Below are 7,257 nucleotides of genomic sequence, written 5' to 3'. Positions count from 1 at the left end.
ATATACATCATGGTGGGGCCCACAGAGCACTGACCACCAGCCATTGGCAGCCAATCCTTTCCGATTGACCCATCTCTGACAGGATATGGCCCACTAATCACATCTCTCCCCCGTTAGGACACCACCGTTGAGAGTGGTGCAGGTGTGACTACCTAATCCACGTCCATAGCAAGATGGGCCTGTGAAATTGTACTGTGCTTGGCTCAGCCGTATCGGACCGGATTAGGTAGCCGGGCTTGCACCATTTTGAGAGGTGGTGTGGTGAAGTGATTGGTGGGGTCGTACACAGTAAGAGATGGGACGAGCCTTTTTTAAAGTTTTCGGCTGACTACATGCTGGGCCAATCTCTCTTGCCCACCAATCACAACTCACCATGTCACCGTATCACTGCTGAGAGTGGTGAGGGCCTGATCATATAATCTGCATCCACCGTATTGACTCCAACTCGGCCTTGGCCGTAGCCTTACCTGCTTCTTACAGGACAGATTCAGTCATGACAGCCCTCCATTCATTTTGGCAGATTATTTAAGCATGAGTCGAGAAAGGCAACAAATCGTGGAAACACAACAGGAAGCAGCAATAGTAATCACACTCACCATTGAAACCTTCCTAAGGCCCACCATTATGTTTATTTGTCATCTAATCTATTCTTAGGGTCACATAGATATGGACAAAGAGAAAACACAAATACCAGCTTGATCATAACTTCCACGGCTTACAAGAAAGTTTTTAATGGTTTCATTCGGTCCCTTATATGTGATCCACTTAAACCTTGGACAGATCCTGAATCCGACTCGAATTAAGACATTAAATACAATAATTTCCACCATGTCTTCAAACATCAAATGTGTAACCTTTTGTCCTCTTCTTTTATCTCTACTTTACATCATAGATTAATCAACGCTTCTCATGCACACTCTGTTTTTCTTTTACGCCATTACCAATCTCATATAAGTTGTATAGAACTTAAACTTATTTGCAGGAACTACCTTAGTGAACATGTCCGCCAAATTCACGTTTGTATATGATCTAACAAAGACAGCATGGTTGAAACACATTTTTTGTAGTTAGCCTTACATAGCCCTTGTCCATGTTAGGACAAGAAGCAGTCTCTGTTAATTTCAGGCATACTTTGTGAGTTCCATATCTGACAGCTACTTTGTGAGTTCCATATCTGACAGCTACACGTGACTTAATCAAAACCTGCCACGTCCACTTACCATGTAGTAAGCATTCCTTTTCAAGAAGAAAAAAAAGGAAGACTCGTAATGCCTAGTGTAGCACACAACACCATGGGTACTACGTGCTATTGAAAAAGCTCTGTAGGCCCCACCATGATGCATGTGTTTTATTTATACCGACCATACAGTTTACTAGCCTATTTTAAGACATTAACACAAAAACAATGTAATGCAAATCTCAAATGAACCACACGTATGAAAAAGCAGTGATGGAATGCTCACCATTAAAAACTTCCTTAGAATTACATAAGTTTTGAACACTTGTATTTTCCTTTCATCCAGATTAGCCATAGGTGACAATGTGGCATGGTCCATCCGAGAGTTGGATCCCCCTTATTTTTGGGCTCATACCAATTGTAGAATGAATGGATAGGGTAGATAAAACACACATCATGGTGAGATCCACACAGCTTTCCACTAGCACACGGTACCGATCACATGAGTTATTAATTAAAATAACCCTCAAATGCTAATGTCATAAAGGTGATGACATTAGCATTTGAAGTTATTATTATTTTAGCTTTCTGAGCACTATTTGACTTTTTTCAAGACAAAAATGCCTCTCGGCAAATAACTTTTTGTGAAAGTCAAAAGAGTCTTCTAAGAATGGAGTGTGGGCCCTACTAAAAAATGATTGTTGCCATCCTTCAATCGATTCAATATGTTCACTTTAATCGGACATGCATGAACCCACAGTAAGAATATTTTTTTTTAAAATTAGAGTTGTCTATGAACCATAACTGCATGAGTGTTGTGCACTAATTCTGAATTGTTTCCACCGATATGGTCCACACATGATGAGTTTTTTCCCTCAAATTTCGACAGATGGCATGAAATGAAAACCACTTTCTTGTGGACGGCTTGGATATGCTATAAGACAATCCAGTGGGCCCCACGTAAGGTCTTGTGTGTGTTCAAAAGGTGGGGCCCTTGAATGGGAAGACCCTTTCTCCTTTTCTTCTTTCTTCTTCGCTTTTCTTTTTTTTTTTCACAAGAAGAGATTACACCAAGAGCCGAAGCCTCTTTGAATGGTTAGTAGTTGTATGTATAGACATTACACTCCCTACGCGACAAAAAACTTCGGCCAATCTCTGTCAAGCTTTTACGAAGCTTCGGGTACAAAAAAAAGAAGTTTTTTTATTTTTAAATTTTTTAAATTTTTAAAATTTTTTAAGTTCTTTGGCCACAATCTTCAACATAGAAGTTATGGTGACCAAATATGAGTTCTTTTATCTGTTGTGTTTGTTTTTGTTGATGGGTATCAATAGTGGGAGTTTGTGACAAGGATGAGGGTGTGTTGGTTCCCTTTGTAGTTATTTTTTTATTTGGTTTTGTGAAAGGCAAGAGGGTGTGAAAGAATGTTATGAACGAATTTTTATAATAAAAAAATGTTGTGATGGATAAATTTTGTAATGAATGAATTTGATGAATGTTGGAATGGATAAATGTTGCAATGGAAAATAATATCCAAATGAGATGATTCCAAAGCCATTTTAAAGTCCATCAAGTTATCTTTCCAACGAGCATAAGACGAACTAAATCGGACATGTAATGATGGAGTTATGACCATTTTCTTTGGATTGGCGATTCATAGTGTATATTGGCGATCCACAGTCCTTGATGAACTTTGGGCCCATTTTAGGCAATCAAAATGTATCCAAATAGTGTGATTCCAAATCCATTTAAAAGTTAATTAAATTATCTTTCCAACGAGTATAAGATCACCCAAATCAGACATGTAACGAGAGAGTTGTAATCGTTTTCGTGGGACTAACGATCTACAGTGCGTACCAATAATTCACAATCCTTGATGAATTTGGGGCCCACTTTTGGGCAATCAAATGATGTCCAAATGAGGTGATTCCAAAGGCATTTGAAATTTCATCAAATTACCTTTCCAACGAGTACAGGATCACCAAAATCAGACATGTAAGGAGTGAGTTATGACCATTTTCATTGAATCAGCGATCCATAGTGAGTATTGACAATCTACAGTGAATATCGGCAAACCACAGTTAATATTGATGATCCATAATGAATATCGGCAATCCACAGTTAATATTGATGATCCTTACCATGTATCATCGATATAAACTGTGGATCGCTAATCTAACAAAAATGGTTATAACTCCCTCGTTACACGCCCAATTTGAGTGATTTTACACTCGTTGGGAAGATAATTTGATAAAAATTCAAATGAATTTGGAATCACCTCATTTGGACACCATTAAATTGATCAAAAGTTAGTCCAAAGTTCATCAAGGATTGTGGATCGTTGGTACACACTATGGATAATTGGTCTCACAAAAATGGTGATAACTTCATCGTTATATGTCTAATTTAGGTGATCTTATACCAGTTAGAAAGATACTTTTATAAGATTTCAAATCAATTTTGAATCACCTTATTTTGACACAAATTGATTGCCCAAAAGTAGGCCAAGTGTACTATGGATTGTCGGTACTTATTATGGATTACCGGTCCTACAAAAATGGTCATAACTCCCTTGTTATATATCTAATTTGGATAATATTGTAATTGTTGGAAAGGTAATTTAATGAATATTTAAATTTATTTAGAACTACCTCATTTGAACACTATTTGATTACTTAAAAGTAGACCCAAAGTTTAGCTATTTAGATATCTCATTTGGTAATAATTGTCATAATGAACTTTGGGCAACCAAATGGTGTCTAAAGGAGGTGATTTTAAAGATATTTTAAAGTCCATCAAATTAAATTTTCAAGTATAAGATCACTCAAATCAAACATATAACAAAGTGTTGGGGGCCTTGCACAAAACCTTAGGATCTAGCCTCCCAAAACAAACCAGAATTATGGGATAATAAAGCAATGAAATAAATCAAAGCATAAACCACACGACACCAGGAAATTTTACGTGGAATACCCTCAAGGAGGTAAAAACCCCGGGACCTCGTCCATATTAACAATCCACTATAAAGCAGAACGTTACAACCGATCACAAGCACACACCGCTTGGATCAAACCTTCTTCACTCCGTAGGAGTGGATAAATAATAAGAGAAGAGAACAAAAGAAAAATGGAGAGATCTCACCGATCACGAGGACGCAGAAGCGTTGAGACATGAATTGTGAAGTAGATCACCTCTACGAGCAGAATCTCCCTTCCACAAGCTCCCTCTATTTCTTTCTCTCTCTCTCTCTAACCTTTGATAACCCTAAGCCCTCCTAGAAAACCTTTAGGAAACCTTAGAATACCTTGGGATATCCCTCAATCCCGCATACACCCCTTTATATAAGAATAGAAGGAGATATAACCAAAATAGGGAACAAATTCCGCAGAATCTGCGTTTCCGCAATCGCATCTGCGTAACTCTTCAATGATATCGAAGGTCTCTCGATGTCAACCTTCGATATTATCTAAGGTCCTTCGATGATATCGAAACAGGACCAAAACTGTTTAGCGACCAGGGGTGAAAAATGTCGACAATTATCGATGTCATCGAAGGTTTCTCGATGACAACCTTCGATATCATCTAAGGTCCTTCGATGATATCGAAACGAGACCAAAACTGTCTAGCGACCAGTGGTGAAAATTTTCGACAATTATCGATGTCATCAAAGGTCTCTCGATGACAGCCTTCGATATCATCTAAGGTCCTTCGATGATATCGAAACAGGACCAAAACTGTCCAGCGACTAGTGGTGAAAAATCCTGACAATTATCGATGATATCGAAACTAGTTCGATTTCATCGAACCTATCAATGAGGAGAAAATCCCCATCACAAAGGAGTTATGATCAATTTCATGAGCTCGACGATTCATAGTAAGTACGGACGATCCATTGTGATTATCGGTAACCCATATTAACTTTGGGCTAATTTTAGACAATCAAATAGTATCCAAATAAGATGATTCTAAAGTCATTTGAAAGTTCATCAAACTACCTTTCCAATGTATACAAGATCACCACAATCGGACATGTAATAAGGAAGTTATATGACCATTTTCTTAGGATCCGCGACCAATAAGGAGTTATGAAACTTATGACCATTAATCCATTTCAACATTCTTCAACTACAATATTCATCCATTACAACATTCATCCATTTCAACATTCATAATATCTAGTCATTTCAAAATTCATCCATTACAACATTCTTCCGTTACAAATTCACGCCTTTCACAAATTTCCATCATTCATACCCATAAAAAAAAAAAAAAAAAAAACTCAACAATAATTATAAAGGGAACCACCACACTATCATTCTTTTGCAAACTCTCACAATCGATACCCACTACCAAAAATAAAAAGAACACACAAAAAGAAGTATTATCCTAACTTAAAGTTACCTTTGGCCGTCATAAAAAAGTGTAAGCGAAAATTATAAAAAAACACTTAGAAGCTCGTTGGAATGATGGAATGATGTAGGATGTATGCCGAATTGAGTCCCACAGAGGTGGCAACACTTCTGATGGCCAAATGGTCCTCTCTCGTAAAAAGAAGAAGAAGAAGAAGAAGAAGAAGAAGAAAATAATGAAAATAGCAAATGACATTCTCTATACAAATGACTCACTTATTGAACCCATTCCATATCTTATGTGAGGCCCGCTAGATTGTCTTGGAACAGATCTAAGCTGTTTACATGAAAGGAATTTTAAATTCATATCATCTACCTAAGTTTGAAGGAAAAACTCATCATAGGGGGACCACATTGGTGGAATATAGTCTAGAATTAGCGTGCATTGTTCTTGCAATTGTGGGCCTTGAACATCTCTAAATTTTTTTAATGACTCTATTATGGGTTGATGACTCTCCAATTAAAGTGAACATATCATTATCATGACTTTAGATGTTAATATAATCACATTTATAACATTATAGTTGAGGGCTATTTTAATTAATAACCCAAACATGTCATGGGAAGTGGGATTGGGTGGTGTGCACCTTGATGGTGTGTTGATGTCATCATGTTGTATGGACCCCACCTTAATATATGTGTTATATCTACCGTGTCCATCCATTTTACTTCATTTTATAAGATCATTTAGGGCATGGCCCAAAAATTGGGCAAATCAAAAGCTAAAGTAGACCACATCATGGAAAGCAGTGGGGATAATGACTCCCACCGTTGAAATCTTCTTAGGGTCGAATGCAAACATGATGTTTTTTTGCCATCCAACCTGTTCATAAGGTCACGAAAGACATGGATGAATGAAAAACAGAAATATCAGCTTAATCCAAAACTTGTCTCCCGAAAAGTTTTCAATGGTGAATGTTTAATTTCCGCTGTTACCTTCAGTTTTAATCTTCATTTTTGGACCTATGCCCTAGAATAGTATCGTAAAATGAATGGACGGTGTGGATATGTCCACACCATATAAATATGATAGGGCTGACATAACTTGGTCACACTATGCTTTTATCGTACTCTGTTGGGCCCACCCTTAATGTACATAGTTTATCCATGTCATCCATCTGTTTTTTCATCTCATTTCAAGGGTTGAGTCTAAAATTGAAGCATATCCAAAGCTTAAGTGGACCGCATGACAGGAGAGTGGGAATAATTGTTTCCATTGTTGAAACTTTTCTAGAGCCCACGGTGATTTTTATTTGTCATCCAACCCGCACGAGAGGAGAGTGGGAATAATTGTTTCCATTGTTGAAACTTTTCTAGAGCCCACGATGATTTTTATTTGTCATCTAACCTGGTTATAAGATCAAAGAGACATGGATGAACTGAGGACACAAATCTCAGTTTGATCCAAAACTTCCGCCGCCCTCTGAGGATTTTTCAACGGTAGACGTTCAATTCACACTATTTCATGCTATGTGGTCCACTTAAACTTTGGATATACTTAATTTTTAGAATAAGCCTTAAAAATTAGTTGGTAAAATGGACGGACAGAGTCGATAAAATACATACTCAATACGAACTCGCTACATGAGAGCGTAAACGGATTGGTACTCCTCTGCCACCAGCCCGGTGGCCGGTAGTCGGTGCTCTATGGGCCCCACCATGATGTATATGTT

The sequence above is a fragment of the Magnolia sinica genome, chromosome 9 (genome assembly GCF_029962835.1).
Source record: "Magnolia sinica isolate HGM2019 chromosome 9, MsV1, whole genome shotgun sequence".
Lineage (NCBI taxonomy): Eukaryota > Viridiplantae > Streptophyta > Magnoliopsida > Magnoliales > Magnoliaceae > Magnolia > Magnolia sinica.
The sequence above is the reverse complement of the archived record's forward strand: the minus strand, read 5'-3'. Positions refer to the sequence as shown.